General features: G+C 40.5%; 1 pseudogene; it reads left to right on the plus strand.

Moving 5' to 3' along the window:
• Positions 1-254: 254 nt before the first annotated feature.
• On the plus strand, positions 255-6,009 carry LOC115528021 (annotated as a pseudogene).
• The last annotated feature ends 12,556 nt before the right edge of the window (positions 6,010-18,565 follow it).

Genomic DNA, 18,565 nt, shown 5'->3' on the forward strand with positions numbered 1-18,565 from the left:
ACCCACTCTGCTGATTCTGGCAGCCTCCATAATCACTTGAGTCAATTTCTTAAAATCTCTCTCTCTCTCTCTTTCTCTCTTTCTCCGTACATACACACTCTCTCACCTCCTATTGGTTCTGTTTTCTTTGGAAAACCCTCACAAATATAGGCTTCTTTCACTGTGACATTTGGAAGTTTGCCCTTTCTCACATAACCACAATGGCCACAAACCATTAAAAGAAACTCAAACGATCAAATGAAGAAGGTACTGACATGAAAGTAGCCTATCCTCAGTTTCCAAACAGACTGCAGCACAGTGCAGATAAAGGAAACAAACAGCTGGATAAACTGGAAAACTTCCAGTATTTTCCCCACTGTGACAGAAAACTTCTTAGACAAGCCTCTGTATTTCAGGAGTTAAACTTCCACTTCTTCTGTCTGTCAGGACATGAAGACTGTTCTGTTGAACTTGGTAAGAAATGGATGATTGAAGGGGGTAGGCTGTTCAGTTAATAAGGATGTCAGGGAAAACTGGGGTCCCAGAGCTTTTAAAATGGAGAATATAGAACTGAAAAAGTGAGCAACAGCAATCAAATGGAAGAAGGTCCTAATTTTAAGACAGAAGCAACAGAAGCTACAAGCGTGCTTCATAGGAAACCTGGAAATTCACTAGTGAATCTCAGCCACGGCATTCTACTCTACTTTCTTTAATTTGATCTCTGTCCACCACTAGAGAGCAAGGGTGATATTTGTTCATGTTTACAGGCCATAGCATACAATCATTTTTCCAGTTCCCCACTGTCTAAAAACAATTGTTTCTCCGACAAAGACCATTATTGACTATAAAAATTCAGCAACAGAGAAAAGAATAAATTTCAAACAGTTGTACTTTTCTGATGAGTAATGTATAGAAAGATTTCCTCTACAAAGTAGGAGGTCTCTTCATAATCTTTAAGTGGATCTTGGACAGTTTCTCAGCAAGTGTATTTCATTTCTTCACAGTTTCAAAAACCATGAAATCCTTAGTCTTCCAACTGCTGACTTCGAATTTGTCTGTAATTCAACACATCTGTGATTATCTCTGGACAGGGAAAACAATAAAAGAAGTGAAACCACTGAAAATTCCACTTACACTCCCAAGTGCCCTTACAACTTGCAACTTGTCCTAGTACCTCTCCTTTCCCCATCCTTTTTTTTTTTGTCTCCCAAACAGTGATAAGCCCAAGGTTACATATTATCTACAGTTTTCAAATCAATATTACCTTATATCACTATTGCTGCACAGTTTAGGGCTTTGCGGCTAGCTACCATGACAATAGATGCACAGCCTGGAACCAGTTTTAGTTAATTAGAGTCAATCAATCCAAACTTTGCTAACTTACTCATGTGAAACAATAGTATAATGAACCAAAGTCGGCAAGATGATTGGGAAACACAAATTATTGCACCCTGATAAATTAAATGTGACTATTACAAAACCTTCTTTCTAAATGAACATTCAGGGAAGGAATATGAGTCTTTCATATAATTAAGAATACAGGGAAAATAAACCTAAAGGAGCTATTAAAAGCCCCACCTTTTTTTGTTTTTAAGGAAGAAAAATAAAGGTTGTGTTATGGAAAGATCTTGTGGCATCTTTATGCATTAATTTGGGAAAATAACTTCCTGTTGGTTCTGGTCCTTGGATAGAGTAGGCAGAAAAGCAGGCCATGCATATATGGGGATGCCAGAACCACGGCAGGGTGGTGAAAGAGCAAAAGGGGAGAGACAGGCCTAAACCTCTGTGTCTGTGTGTGCGCAGTGTTAAGAGTGTGGGTGTACGTGACCCAGGGGTCAGTGCTTTGGGTAATGTATGGAATTGAATGGAAGCATTTCCCTAGAACTCTGGCAGATCTGATGTGCTATCATTGGTGTTTGTGGCACACATGCTGAACCCAAGGGCTGCAGTAGACTAAGTAAAATATACAGCCATTTTACACATGTAATTGATAGAAGACAAACCCAAGATTCAACCTTCCAGTAGCCAAGCATTGCTGTTGCTTTACCCCAGGGTAACCTGTGAATCCTATCAGAACTGTTACTTGGGTTAAAAAAACATGTTGATGGTTAAACGGGGACTAAAAGAACTTTTGCAATGGAAGTTGATAGGAAGATAGTAGATGCCCCATTTGGGAAGCAAAAAGAAACTGGAAAGGAGATTGAGGAGGGTAGAGAAAGGAAAACAATGCAGAAGGATAACTTTTAAAACAAGATTCATCTGTCTCACCTTAAGCTAAAAGTGGTCCGATTATTGGCTGTTGGCAGTGAAACAGCTCACATAAAAACTTTGTAAGAGGCAGAATCAAAGAGCTCTCACCTGAAGTTTGAAGACCTAGGTGGGGGGGGTCCTCTCCCAGCCAGTTAAATGATCTATTTGACCTCTGTTTCCTTATCTGCAAAATGGGGTGTTGAGGTAGATCATCACTGAAGAAGCTTCCAACTCAAAATATCCCAACTGCTGGTACAATTTCAAGAAAAGTTTTTAATAATTTACTTATAATGACACATGTTAACTACCATTATAAACTGAATGTCTCCTAACTCAAAAGTTGAAAACTAACCCCCAGTGTAATGGTATTAGGAGGTGAAGCCTTTGGGAGATGCTTAGGTTTTGCAGGTAGAGCCCTCATTAATGAGATTAGTGCCCAAATAGAAGAGGCCTCAAAGAGCTCTCTCATCCATTCCACTATGTGAGGACACAGGAATCCATAAACCCAGAAGGAAACTCTTACCAGACACTGAATTTGCTGGCACTTTGATCTTGGACTTCCCAGCCTCCAGAACTGTGAGAAATAAATGCTTGTGGTTGAAGTCACCCAGTCTACAGTACTTCTGTGACAACAGCCCAAATGAGCCAAGACAACTACTGAGCTACTTTGTTACCTTCTGTCCCATAGTCAGGCAGATCCGGGCAAATGCCAAAGATGCTTAGTGCGGTTCATAAAGACATCATATGTCTTTACATATTGCTTTACACTGAGCTCTCACCTGTTTTCTCATACTCTTAAATAACAGCCAACTTGCAGTCTTTATACAGTTCTTATATGTCTGTCTAAGCTCACATACATTTTATTGTCACTTACCAGGGGCATAAACAGAGCCTGTCTCAAAGGGGGTTTAAAGGTTGGCCCTGCATCCACGGTGAGACTTGGTATCTGTACCTTGCTGGGCTGGTGGGAGACAGCTTTTGTTTAATTTTCCTTATTCTTTAAAGGCAGTTGCTGCAATGATAAAGTGACTCACTCTTCCTCATGTCATGAATGAATTGTCAAATAATTTGAAGCTTCTAGAAGACAGGAAATAGAAGTTATATGGCTTTCAGTGTCCTATAATGTCTAACACAGTGTTTCATCTACAGACGGGCTTAATCAATAGCTATTAGATGATGGATAGTTGCATAGATGAAAGAATAGACTGCAGGTGGATGGGGAATAAACATATGAATAAACGGAAAGTCAATATAAACACTGGCATATAGTTGATATTTCCTTGCATTTGGAAAACTTAATGTCCTTATATTTAGAGACTAATTTTGGGAAATGGCAATATGACAGAATTCTACACATTTTTATATGCATTTAACATATTCATACTCATTTAACTACTAAAAAAATGTAACTAAAAGATAACAAAGTAATTTTTAACATCTCAACGATGTGTGATGTGACTGATTTAATCCCACCTACCATATCTCAGATTCAAATCCTATCATTAACAGTGAAATGAATTCAAACCAAGGGTTTACTTTCCAGATATATAGTTTTTATCTATAACTTAAATCTCACAAAACCAGTTGCTTCTCCCCAAACCACATAAAAACCACAAAGTATTTCATTGGCCATGACACCGCCAATTGGTGATGAAAAATTTGCTTGTACTTTTGACATTTCTGTGTAAAACAACAGCTGCTTCACTCACTTGGAAGCAGCCTTTTTCCCCCACTGGGGATTCTTATCCCCAGTGGAGGTGGGTGGGCATCTTGCTGGCAATGTTGCATGCATACAGAGATTCTTAGATACTCCATAGCTGACAGCTAAAATGAACTCATTCTGTGAAGGATATGTTTTCCGGTGGAAGACAGCCAGACCTGCTTTCCTTTGGGGAATAGAGTATGAGGGGTACCATGGCCCTGTTCTCTTCATAGTGAGTCTAACACCCACAGTCACATGGGGCCAACCATGTACATTGTAGAAACCAAAGGCTAATACTTTAAATTCATCTTAACTACCAGAAGGAAACTTCTAGGTCAAAAATGAGCAGACAGTTTAAAGCAGAAATGTACCTGTAAATTTACTGGGTCCTCCTCTTTCCCTCCTATCATCACCACCACAAATATCATCATTATTATTCTCTCATTTGCCCTACATTCTTACGTTTCAAAGTTCCTGAAACTTGAATATTGTTTGTGCCCTTTTCCTCTGGCCCCCCTTCTTTTACTGCAAGTACCTTAAATCATACGTTTAATGAACACCCTCATTTCTTGTGCTCCTAAAATTCAACCCAAGGGAAGAAATGAGATGAGTTTCATTTAGGCACATAACCTCAAAAGGTCAAGCCCTTAGAAGGTGGCCGTCATTCTGATGTATTCTATACTAATTATTTTGGCCCAGATCCTGCTGGTTGTGTTCCCACCATCATCACAACCCACCTTGTGAATGGCTCTTCCTTCCTCATTAGCTCCACACCTATCATGCGGAGTTTCAGTGCAAATCTGAGACTAGGTCTGCATGAACTCAGGATATTCCCCTAGAGCATGGAATGCAAGTAGGAGTCAGAAGGCTCCACTTTATGTCCTGCTGCCACTATGTAGTGGATCTGCTAAGCTCACAGAGTTGTCATAAGGATGAAAGTACTTATTTAAAGGGCACAGGGATTTGTTAATGTTGGCTATGGCAATTCATAGTAGCATAGAAAGAACTCTGAGTGTGGAGATTTCAAGTCTGTCTTCAGCCACTTGTTAGCTATGTGACATCACTTAACCTCTCTGAACTTCATTATCAGTATCTATAAAATGATAACATGATTTGAGTGATATGAATGTGCGTATGTATGTGTATATATACACATATATAGAAATACAAACCATGACACTTCTCTGACTTTTCTAAGTGGCTATTTCAGAAAGGCATGGGAAGTTGCTGAGTACCTGACTCCGGTCCTCAAGGAATCAAAGTTTGGGGGAACAGGTGTTATCAACCCAGAAGAGTTTGTGGCAAGCTGGAGAGCACTTAGCCCACCACTGTCCAACATGGTAATGGGCTACAGGGAAAGAATTGAAAGTGAAGGCATACCTACCAACAGGCAAACAATTTTGGGGTCACCAAAAATGTGCCATGCTACAATACAAGCGATGCAAATAGATGGAATATTCACCTGACTTGGAAGCTATCATTGAAGAAGATGCTGGTGATGGAGGATGGGTAGCTACATGTCATAACACAGGTATTGCAGGAATTACTGAAGCAGTTAAGGAGATTACATTGGAAAGCAAGGACAGCATAAAACTTCAAGATCGCTCAGTAGGATTGAAGAGGAGGAAGAGGAAGATGAAGGAGAAGCTTCAGATATGGAAGAATGGGAAGAAAGTGGATTGTGGGAAACAGATGAAGCTTCCCTAGACACAAGGAAAATAGTAGAATTAGCTTGTGAAACCAAAACTGATGCTGCCAACCCAAACTTACGACCAGACTCCGTGACTATGGTTGTTCAGCTATGATGAGCAAAGGTAGCCTTTAACAGTTGAACACATGTGTGAAGACATCACTCAACATCAGGTGAAGAAAACAGTGACCATTGAAAATCAGCCTCATCTCCCACCACCTCCTATGTGTTCAGTTCACCCATGCAGGCATACTGAGGCAATGAGGAAATCGTTAAGACTGTTGCAGGAGGGGAGAACTTGGTGTTCATACACATTTTCTTATTTTCTTGAAATTTGTACAGTGTCATTCCAACAGAATATGGCTACACAAGACCCTTCACAATGTAAGGAGAGAGCATAGGGTCTATCCTAATTACTCATTCTATTTTTTAAAGAATTAATGCATAGATGTGACCATTGACCATATTCACCAATATGTACAATGTCTCTAATAAAGGAACTTGTGTGTTTATGCATTAAATTTTAAAAGTTCCACCAAATGGCTATTTCACTGATGATCTGTGTTAAACAATTTAAGAATGTCTTTGATAATCTTCTAATAATTTCTGTATTGCTGATCTCCAGAGTAATGGAGAAAGTCTCATACTTGCCAGCACTAGTACAATGCAAAACATATAATAACTGTCATTAAAATGTAGCCAACAATACATAGCAAAAATCCAAAACATGTGACTACATGGTAATATATAAAAACAAACCAAAAAAAAAACTTTCTTTTTTCATTTCTTAGAGAACATCTAATATTGTTCTTTCTCTCCCATGATCTATATTATGGTCCAGAGAAGCTCTTTATTACTCTAATTTTTATTAATAGCCCACATTTCCTCTATAAGCCCATCATCCCTAAGTTTTTGTTTCCATGTTGATTTCTGTTCTGATTCTTATAATTTTATGTCCAGTTCCTCTTTATGTCTCTACTTGTATGTTTCACAGCTTCCTCGAACACCACAGTTCCAAAATCTGCACTTATCATGTTTCCTTGCCAAACTATTCCTCCTCAAGTGTTTCTACTGCAACAATTGGCCAAATATCCACTCATACGCACGTGACAGAAATCTTGCAGTCATTCTTGACAACTCCCTGCCCCTCATGCGCCCTATTTGCTGATTATTCTTTTAAAATGTGTCTCTAATTTATCAATTTCCCTCTACTCATTTCCACTATCAACGATACCCGTGTGAACCATCCATGCCTCTTTCTTTTCTTTCTACACTGAACTTGGCCCTTTGCCAAGCTGTTCAAACTCAAACTTGAATGTCATTTTCTTCTTAAACCTCCCAATGAATGCTACTTTTTAAGAATAAACCATCCTATGACTAGCACCTCTGGGTTTTTTATATATAAAGGGGTAAGTTCGAGGGAGTGGGGTGGCTTTCTAGTGGAAGGAAGGGAGGAAACTTCTCTTGGAGATGCATTGGCATGGGATATGTTACCCCTGGCCTCATCCACTGTCACATCTCTCTCATGGCCACTGATCCCTCGAAAGCACTGATTCCTGCCCAACTTCTTATCTCACCTTATGTCTTGCTTCCCCTCCCTCACTGCATTGGAGCCTCATTGCCTAGCTCCGCCTTTGCCTTCTTCAAATGTACCAAGTTTATATGCACGTTTGCTGCTTTTCCCTCTGCCCATACCCTTCCTTATACCACCCTTCTTCTAAATTCCCTGTCCTCCCCACCCTCACCGTCTTTCTAGTTTCTGTTTAATTATTGGTTCTTCAGTGAAGGTATCCTCTCTCTAGGTCAGATTCTCCTCTTGAATGATGTCAAGTACCTGAACTTGTCAGTTGTAATACTTACCACAGTTGTAGTGACATGATGTTTAGAAAGCCTTTTGTTTGAAGCCCACCTCACTCATTATGGTCTACATCCAGGAGTGCAGGAACCAAGTCAGTCTGGTTCATCCCTGAACCCTCAGTGTCTAACGTAGAACTGGGCACATAGCAGGTGCTCTGTACAAATTTGTTGAATAAAGAAATCACTGAGTCTATTTAGACCACCCTTTTCAAACTCCCTATCAGTTCTCAAAAAAGACCAATAACTTTAAATGTAAGTGGTATCTCTTAAGGACAGTAAATGAAACACTTTCCTTCCAATGTCAGATTTCCTAATTGTTTATTAAATTGTTCTTCAGATCTCACACCATAGAATTTTTTGGAATATAAAAAAATATTTACTTTTAAATATGTTTTAAAATTTAAATGCTTCTCATTGTTTAAGAATCCTCTAATTCTATGTAAGTGATCAATAGTCCAAATTTATTAAATTGTAGGTATCATTTTCTAACTTTTCCTGGAAGTTTGATTTTACTTAAAACCTCTTGCAATTATTCAGTTCCAAACATTTATTAGATACCTATTACGTGCCCAAACCTCAGCTATGTGCTGTAAATGGAAGATAGCATTTTTTGAGGAGCTCATACTCCGGTAGAGTAAACCAATAAATAAATACATTCACACACACACCCCTGTAAGATAGTTAATAAGAGATACTAAGATAACTACGTATATGGTGCTGTGGTCACGTAAAAGACAACTGCAGATCAGGGATATTCACAAAGAAGGGGAAGCATTGGGGCTGCTCTTGTGTACGAATGGAAAGTTACCAAAGAGTGATTTCCTCCAGTCATTCAGGAAGAAAAATCACAGCAGGAGTGAAGGCATGAGATGGTTCACACATTTAACTATTGCCCTGCAGGATTCAGGCTCAGTAAACAGTCCTGCCTCCTTTATGAAACACTTCTCCATGTCCGTGGTGAGCAACTCTCCTGAAATATAACATCAAATTCATTTGATTCTCAAACTAGTTGATCTCATGAACGGCCAATCCCGATTTCTTTCTGGACACCTATCACTATGTGCAACTTCCCAGCAGTCAAAAAATACAGACGCCTCCTCCTGTAGAGATATACTTTAATGATCCATCAGTGACTGTACTATAACTCATTCATAAAACCCCAAAGCATTAAAAGCTCCATCTTCATTATTACCAGATGTCTTACAGGCACCTAAGTCAACACTTCAAAATGACTCCCTGCAAGTTTGCAAGACCCAGTGTTTCCTCAAGGACATCCAAGAATACATTTCCTGAAAGGAATCTGCTGGAAGCTGCCTAGCATAACCGAAAAAATGCTTTTTAATATTAAGAACCCTGTATTTCTCACATTCTACTACTTCCATCCTGGAAATAAAAATGTTTCCAAAGGACTTAGTTGGAAAAGGAGAGAATCAATTTCTTCTAAAGATTATAGCGCTTCCAAACACTTAAGGGTCTCTCTCCCTCCCTTTGTCTCTGGATGGATAGATGGAAAAATTAGAGGTGGATAGATAGATGTAGTGCTATAGACAGCAATAGAGATAGAAAGAAAGGTAGACATCATCCTTCAGAAAGCTGGGTTGTTTTTTTTTTTTTTTTTTTCATCATGAATAAAATGCAGAAGAATTGGTTTGGGCCTCAAAAGAAAATTTTTAAATACATTTATTTCCTTATAAAATTAAAACACCATTAAAAATTAACTGCCAGAATTAAATCCATGAAGCCTTTAAGAGCAGCAAGCATATGGTCTGAGAGAAGCCTGCCTCCGCTCTCCCACCCATCATAGGGTCCCAGCTGAGAGAAAGAAGAGACCATCTGAGTCCCAGCTACGTAGAGATCCTAACAGACCTCTGCCACTGACTTTTCAGTTGACTTTATTCCACATGTCCCCAAAGAAAAGTCTTCCCTTTTAAAAATCATTTAATTTGTATATTTAAGACCGCTTAGAGATATGCTTTTGTCAAGAATGCTGCTGAGAAAAAAAAAAAAAAAAAAAAAAGACAACTCTTTTGAGACTGCAAGTTTCCTGCAGCTTGAGCCGGCCACACATACTCAGCAGTAACCATGGACCGGAGAAGCCTGGACTTGAACGGATGCCTTGATTCCGAAAGGGCCCTAAGTGACGAATCCCGTTCATACGTTCCCCAACACCAATTTCTCCCCTTCTGAAGTCGTCACGGGGCTTCATGTCTTTCACTCTGGTCTGTTCTACCTTTAAAACGTTGCATTTGCAAACAGTTTATTTTTTCGTCAGCTGTAATCAGTTTTTGAATTCTGTTGTGTTTTATTTTTTTTTTTTATCCAAGTATGGTTCTCATGGTGTAGTAAATGACATTAGGCTTTTGTAAATTCTTGCAGAATATAACAGATCATTGGTTTTATAACACAGTCGCTGCTTTTGCATTCTGATGAGATTATTAGTAGCAGCCTAGAATACAACATCCTCGCATACTGTTAGTTAAAAAAAAATAAAAGTTTACTAAATGGTCTCTTGTCAACTGTATCTGAAAATCATTATAGTTTCTGTGTTTCCTCTACATGAAGGGGCTCTTCAGCAAGCTGGTGGGTTATGTCAACACGAGGTTACAAAATTATTATCCCGGCTCTGTCTGTTTCAGTGGGGCTTACGCCATGCATTAGCATTCCTATTGTAAATCTCGGGGGCTTAGGTATTTGTACATCAGGTGTAGAACCATTGCAGTGTCCGCACAGAGGATGTTCAAAGCCAGTCGGCCTAGTGGTAGCTTTCACTGGGAACAATTTCTGAGGGGGGGGGGGGGGGGAAGAAACACACTGGGGCTTTTCCGATTTGCCATCCCTCCATAACATAGATTAGCCCTTTGGGGTGTTCTGTGGCCTCCTGTAGAGAGATTTAAAATCCATTCTATTAATAAAATTAAGTGTTTTTCCCTCTTGGGCCCATAGTCTATAATGCAAATAAGCTACGTGTGATATTTAAGGGGCAAACGGTCCTCCACGCGCTGCAGCGTGGCGGCGGCGCGGAAGCAAGAAGCGCGAGACGTGCGAGCGGAAGTGCCTGGCACAGACCAGGGAGCAAAACGTTCCCTTCCGCGTGTGCGTTCCCTTTTCAGGGCTGAAACAATGACATTTGAAAATTGCCTCTTGCATGTGCACCTTACCTTTCTCTCCATACCACTCTACCCACGCATATCTGCTCTCTGCGTTAAGATCATGACATTCTGGGCTTCAAATTGATACAATGCCAAATAAAAAGCTATCCTGTGAGCGGTAATGGTTCTCTAGAAGTCACGGCATTCCACATAGTCAATAATATAAATTTTTAAATGTGTAAATGCATGCTAAAATGAGAGATCTGATTTGCTTCAGTAGTTCTGGCCTCTGAGACACATAATACAGTGTTTTAAAAACCTGCTTGCATCTAGTTTGCATTTTACCTGAAAATGGGAATAATGAGAATGATGAATTTTGTAAAAACTTCACATTCTGTTTTGAAATCTCCCCTCCCCCATGAAAACTTCAAAAGCGAATCAATTTCTCCCTCTTCTTTTGCTTTTTCTTTTCTTTCATTCTTTTTTTTTTTTTCAGTTTCTGGGTGTATCTTTGTTTTATTAACCCTTTATTATTGAATAATGTTTAAAATTAAGATTATTCTCTTTGGAATTGTAAGCATATTCTTCCTATTCTTTTGATTTAGCTGTGTTTAGCTAGGGACACTCCCCATCAGGTTTATTTATCATTCATATTTAAGAATGCAAATTATTCTTGACAATGCAAGTTCTTTTCAAAAATATTTACTCATGAGTGACTATCACTTGTTTTATTAAACTAGTTCATGTAAATGGAAGACTAAAGTAATCAAATAAAAAACAACTCCCACGGATCAAGATTTCAGGACAAGGTCCAAACCTCTCCCTTCAGCTGAGCTGCAGAAACTGTGCTAGGTACTAGGGCCAAGGAGACCAATATGAGGAACTAAAGTTGGTTGCAATCTAATGGGCAAGTAAAAAAAGCCAATTACAGCACAATATATGAAATGCTCTATGGTATATAATTGGGAAGTATATTTTTCCTGAAAATCAGTGTGATCCAGAACGTCACTGTGGACCATCACACATTCAGGGCAGAAGCAGTCCTCCTCACCCAGAGATAACAAAGCTCAAGCTCTAAATCTAAACAGATAAGGGTTTATATCGTGCCTCCCATACTTGCTGTGTGATTTAGACCAAAATAATTAATTAACTTCACTTTGTGTTTTTCTTCTGTGAAAATGGAGCCATATTCAGTTTTCTATTCTGGTCTGGTAAATATGTTCCTTTAGTTCATTTTGCTCTCTCCTTATTTATAAAATTAAATAACAGGTTATGAGGGTGATGAATTTGATCAAAAGTATTCACGTATCTGTTTACCTGTAGAAGTGGAAGTTTGTTCCGTTCATTGAATGCAGTGTGTCCTCAGAAACATCATGTGACTGCTCGGAAAATCTGTGCTGTTTTACCCTGGAGCTGTGGTCTCTTTTTTTTTTTTTTTCTGTGTGAATGAGTACATTGTGCTGTTTTCCTAGGTGCCCATCAGCATAGGAAAATCAGAGTGGTCTCCAATGAACAGCCAGGGTTGTGAGTCAAGGCCCCTGATCTCTGCATTGACCGAGGCTTCATGTATCAGTCTTGTGCTGGGACCCTCTCCGCTGATTTATCCTCCTGCAACCCTGATGCCAAGCCTTCCTATCTCTCCCACTCCCAGTTAGAATATGTTTCCTTCCTTTCCTGGTCCATTAGGGCTGTTATGACAATACCATGGATTGGGTGGCTTATAAACAACATTTATTTCTCCCAGTTTTGGAGGCTGGAAGTCCATTATCAAGGCACCAGCAGATTCAGAGTCTTATGAGGACCTGCTTTCTGGTTCATAAATGCTTTCTTCTACTGTGTCCTCACATGGCAGAAGGGGTAAGGGAGCTCTCTGGGGCTTCCTTTATAAGAGCACTAATACCATTCATGAACGGTCCACTCTCATGATCTAATCACTTCATGCAGGCCCCACCTCCTAAGGCTACCTCACTGGGGATTCCGTTTCATTATGTGAATTTTGGGGGAACACAAACATACACGCAATAGCACCTCCTTTCACTTAACCATCACAACACACACACCACATTCCACATACACACAGTCAACCCTTCTCATGAAAATTCTTTAGAAACATTGATTCAATAAATATGTTTTTTTAATGCTTATTTATTTATTTTGATAGAGAAAGAGGTAGAGAGCAAGCAGGGGAGGGGCAGAGAGAGAAGGAGAGAGAGAATCCCAAGCAGGCCCCGTACTGTCCGCACAGATCCTGATGTGGGACTTGAACTCACGAACCATGAGATCATGACCTGACCCAAAACCAAGAGCCTGACATTTAGCTAACCGAGCCACCCAGGAACCCCGACAAATATGTTTTGGGTGCTTCTATGTGCCAGGCACTGTGCTAGGCAACAGGCATATAAATTAAGTAAGAACAAACTTGGCCTTGAGAACACTGACTTCATCCCATACAACAGAAGACAGCAGACAAATAAGTGAATAGACAACCAAAATATTTTGAGACTATGATTAGTACTTTGAAGGACATAAAGAGGGTGCTGTACCAGCAGATAACAACATTTACTCCAAAGGCGTGGACACAGAAGCCCTTTCTTTCTGAGGAAAAGATATTCAAAAAAAGACCTAAAGATTGAGGAGAAGCCAAGCAAGTGAAGAGCCAGAGGGAAAGTCTTTTCAAAATTTTTTTTAACATTTATTTATTTTTGAGAGAGAGAAAGACAAGAATGCACGTGGGGGGAGGGGTAGAGAGAGAGGGAAACACAGAATCCGAAGCAGGCTCCAGCCTCTGAGCTGTCCACACAGAGCCTGACAAGGTGCTTAAACCCACAGACTACACAATCATGACCTGAGCCGGAGTCAGAGGCTTAACAGACTGTCACCCAAGCACCTGGAGGGAAAAATCTTCTCAGAATGGAGGCAGAGCCAGTACAAAATCCTGGAGTAGGGGAGCAAAATGAAAAAGTTTCATGAGCCCCCTAAGATTCAGTGCAGCTGCTGGAGGTAGAGACAGGTACTTAAGACCCAGAACACGCAGGGTTTTACAGACCTTGGGGGATGGAGGGGAGAGTTGTGTCATGTCTTAAACACAACAGAAAACAAATGCAGGTGGTTAAACAGCATGGAGACCTGCTCCAATTTTTCAAAGGAGAACTCCACAGTTTGAGTGAAAAGGGGAGCATAGGAAAATCAGACTTATAGGAAGGAGTTCAGTTTGGAGGTTGTAGGAGCTTTTCAGAAACTAGGGTGTGAACTGGGGTTGGGGCAGGAGGTGGAATTAGGGTTGCAAAGATCGAATTGATCCGGGATATATGGACATAGAACCTAAAAAATACTGAATGACAAATTTGGGCGAAGGTGTGGAGGGGAGAAGGGAAAGCAAGAGATGAAACAAATGAAGCCTCTCCTGATGACTTGGGACTCCTGGACGGATACCTGAGTAAACAGCATATTTCCCAAGATGAGGGAGACTAGGGAGGGACGGTTTCAGGAGATACTGACAGTGAGCACGTAAACTTTGAAATGGCTGTGGGAATTCATGTGAAGATGTCAAGAGGGCACTACCCATCAGGGTTCTGTGTGTTCCACCTACCTGTTCACCAACACGCCAAAATGATTACATCAGAAAACTTGAAAGTAACCGCTTAGGTGACACTATGACCCCGCATAGCATCTCTTTGGTGTGTTGGCTACGCGTGATTTTCATATGTCAGGATGGCTCATTACTGTCAGGGCCAACACACTGTATTAAATGCTTATCATGAAGCTCAGGATAAGGAATGTCTAGCTGGGAGATGATTGCAAAAGGCTGAAGGATGTCAGTGCCAAATCTGTAGATCAATGAGGAGGTCTCATGACCTAGAATCTGAAAAATGAGAGGAACCCAGCCATCTGGAGACAGGTGACATGGTCAATGTCTAGTGTGCATTGGTAAATACTATGAAAATGGTCTCACCAGGTTCCAGAAATGTCAAACCAAAGATATTTTCCCTGTAATATGGATCAAATGGTGCTGCATAGGGGAAACTGAGGGGGGGGGGGCGGGTAGGGAGGAGATGGGGAGGGAAATTCCACAATCACATCCTTGATTCTTCTAAAAGAAGAACATTGCCACATGCAAATTTTATCAAAGAAAACTATAAAATGTTGCAGAACCATTCCTTTCAAATGAATATAAGATGCTAATTGGTGATGTATGTAGTCCCAGAGATGCTTGACATGCAAGGAGTGAGTGAAGTAAGACAAAGCATTTGTGTGGGCCATCTGGAAGGGCATACCACACTCCTGCATGTGATGAGAAAGTGGAATTAAACAGAAACTTTGGAAACCAAGGTCTAAACATGCACAGCTGCGGGTGCTTCTATCTTTTTCACGTACGGAGACCCTGGTGAGAAGCCCCTCCATGCGCCTAGAGATCGTGGCGACCAAATGAAACAGAACCCGACTCTCCCCTGCACCGCAAGGATTATCACCACCCCTTGCGCAATCCGGCATCCCTACGGCTTTCCCAAGCACGCAGATTGTGTTCCTCGGGGACTTTACATGTAGAACTAAGCTTTGCCTCGGCTTACTCTCGAAAGCAGGTATTTGATCTCGCGTGTAACAGACGTATAGAGTATTTAGATTTCCAGGATGAAGACGCTTCCTACACGCACACGCACGCACATGCACACGCACAAATATTTTCCACGAACACTAAACAGCATCTACAAAATGGACATATTTGTTTGCTCTATAACTGCCTGAGAGAATTTTTTTGAAATATGCACCAAAAGAACAAAAGTGAAAAGTGTGATGTTTTTATTCATTTCAGCTTATGAATTGAATTTTCAAAAATTAACCTTGAGGGTAACATCTCCTCCTTGGGATAAAAGTTTGCCTAACTGTTGTACAAAGAAATGTCTCAGTCTCTAAGGAGAACTAGTCAAATTTTGAAACACTATTTGATAGGAAAGAACTGGCCTCTAATACTTGAAAATGGGCCATAAAATCCGGTGATCCATTTTTTTAAATTAATGATTTGGTTTTTGGTGAGCAAGCACAGGCAGTACGCAGTGTTGAGAGAGACAGCAAGGAAGAGAGCAATTCAACAGCACCGAGATCCCCCAAACTGAGTTGTTTAGATGCTCAGCCCTGTGTTCTGCACTCCAAGGCGGCGTTTTCTTCCGAACTCTTGTCATTTACGTCCTTGTTCTGAAAAGTTTCAAGATTTCTTCAGCCCACAGCTGGTTAAAAGACAAACGAACCCAAAGCACAAATACAAACACCTGGGAAATTGCATCTCTGCGATCAATCTACCTCTTCTTAAATACATTTTGTTTGTTTGCCTATCTGAGTGTAAGCCCCAAGGCAAGAACTGTGTCTTTTTAATGTCTTCTGCGGCACCAAGCATATTGTAAAAGCTGAGGCAGTGATAAACAATAATAATAATGCCATTCAAAGGGAATGCTGACTCAAATAGCATGAGTTTAAGCCTAATGGTTTAGACACTTGGAGTTGAGAAAAGATATGGCACTCGAGCCAATTTATATAATCCAAATCTGCTTCCAAAACCTGAATCATTCGCTTCTCTGTTTGGCTTGCACATTTTTAAAACTGTGACAATGAAAGTAGTCTTTGCCGCCCATTCTCCCTCGAAAGAAAGAAAGAAAGAAAGAAAGAAAGAAAGAAAGAAAGACAGACCCAAGTGTCCTAAAGCGAAAATGTATTCAAATATTTACTAAGCACCAACTGTATTCATAGTATAACAGGCATTAAAGACACAAAGGTGGACAAAACACACCTCCCACTCTCTCAGATCTCGTAATTCATAGGTAGATCGTGAAAGAGTTAAGAGAAGGGGGAACTAGGAGACTTTTTAAAATGCATGTGTGAAAAACCATGCCCTGTAGATCATAATGAAATGTACTCATTTGAAATGGATGGTCTATTCCTAAGAACATAGCTGCATGGGTCAGCTCTTTGGAGGGAAAATGCAAGACTGATTTTTCTGCACTCAGGGAGTAGGGACTGACTGAAGAATATGCTGAGAGCCTTCTTCACTCACCCACTTCAGTTACTGCAAGGTTCACGAACAATGAAGTTCCTACCAGTGAAGTGTCCACTTCCTCTGGATAAAGGCTTCGAGTTGGCAGAAGACATCTCCTTAATACAAGTCTAAGAGTGGCTCTACCTTAAAAATATTCACCTCCTACCTACACAGTCATCTGAACTGTTTATCAGATGAGCTATCTGCCATTTTTCCAGGGTTGGAACCTGAAAGAATAAGACAGAATCCATAGGCTTTGAAGGAGCAAATAGTGGGATGTGGGAGCCTCAGGGCAAAGCACACAGTTGTAAGAACACTGAAGAACACGACACTGAAAAGAAGCAAAGAGATGCTTTAAGAATGGGATTTAGGAGGGCACCTGGGTGATTCAGTCGGTTAAGTGTCTGACTCTTGGTTTCAGCTCAGGTCATGATCTCACAGTTCATGAGTTCGAGTCCCACATCAGGCTCCATGCTGACAGTGTGGGCCTGCTTGGAATTCTCTCTCTCCCTCTCTCTCTGCCTCTCCCCTGCTTGCTCTCTCTGTCTGTCTCTCAAAAAAATAAATTAAAAAAAATTTAGAAAAAAGAATAGGATTGGGATTTAGGAATGGCGTAGGGGGAGTAGGGGAAAACTTGCTTAATTCATCCAAACTTCCCAGTTCAAAACTTGAAATGTTTTTTCAAGATGGATTAGGCGCTGCTCAATATTCTGAAACTAAATTCATCTAAGTTTTACATAATGAGATTCAGCTTACCAACTCTGCTTTTCTAACTGGAATCCTTGGCACAATTGCCACTCATGATTTTTTGTGAGTCAGAAGATTCAAGGAAATTTGAAACTACAGAGTCTTAAGAAACTAAAAGGTAGGATGTGTTGCCTGAGAACTTTTCATATTCTGAATGTTATGGACTGAATCGTGGCCCCATTCCCCAAATCCATATGTTATATCCCTAACCCTCCATGTAATGATGTTTGGAGATAAGCCCTTTAGAGAGGTGGTTAAGGGGAAATGAGGTCATAAGCGTGGAACCCTAATCTAGTATGACTGGTGTCCTTACAGGAAGAAGAGACAGTAGGGATCCCTGCACATAGAAGAAAGGTCATATGAGGACACAACCAAAGATAGCCATCTGCAAGCCAAGGACAGAGGCCTCAAGAAGACCCAAACCTGCCAACACCTTGATCTTGGACTTCCAGCCTCCAGAATTGTGAGAATAAATTTCTGTTGTTTAAGCCACCCAGTCTGTGGTATTTTGTTACGGTGGTCCTCGTGGACGACTACACGGAACTTCGGTGATTACCATGAAGGAAAATTGCTCTTCATAAAAGAGAAGATATCACCAATATGCTATGAGGAGAAAGAGGTGCAATCACAGAGAGAGCAACTTAGAGTCACAAGTAGCAATTTTTCAGGAGGGTGAAGCAATGCCAGGTACAAGCGAGTTTCTGCAAAATCTACTTCTGACTTCCCTTCTCTCAGAAACACACATCTGATGCTGAGTCATCCTAAGACCAACAGGAATATATTGAAAATGCCCCTAAAGATTATAATACATGAATTCCCTCCCTCTCTCACCCTTCCAGACTCTGGTTCAGATATTCATCACCAAACTGCTATTATTTAGGAGCCCTAACTGCCTTTGTAGTGATTGTTCCAAGCAGTCTGCTGATTAGCAGAATGCCAACCATGAGCCTCAGCTGTGCAAAAACAGAGTTGTCTTAATCTCCTTTTCTGTCCACAATGCCAAAGCAAGACCAGAGGCACAGGACAAAACCAGAAATGCGAAATGTCTCCACGTGAGAGGAGATTGTCTACATGTCCGAAGTAGAACATCCACATAATAGATGAAACTTATAGCCAACCTCACCTGGATTTGGAGATGGGGATACTAAATTAATTACAGGCCCACAAAGTAAAAAATGAAGCCTCCTATGGTTTCTTTGTTCAGTTAGCCCCCACATTTCTATTCC

This window comes from Lynx canadensis, chromosome D3, assembly GCF_007474595.2.
Source record: "Lynx canadensis isolate LIC74 chromosome D3, mLynCan4.pri.v2, whole genome shotgun sequence".
Lineage (NCBI taxonomy): Eukaryota > Metazoa > Chordata > Mammalia > Carnivora > Felidae > Lynx > Lynx canadensis.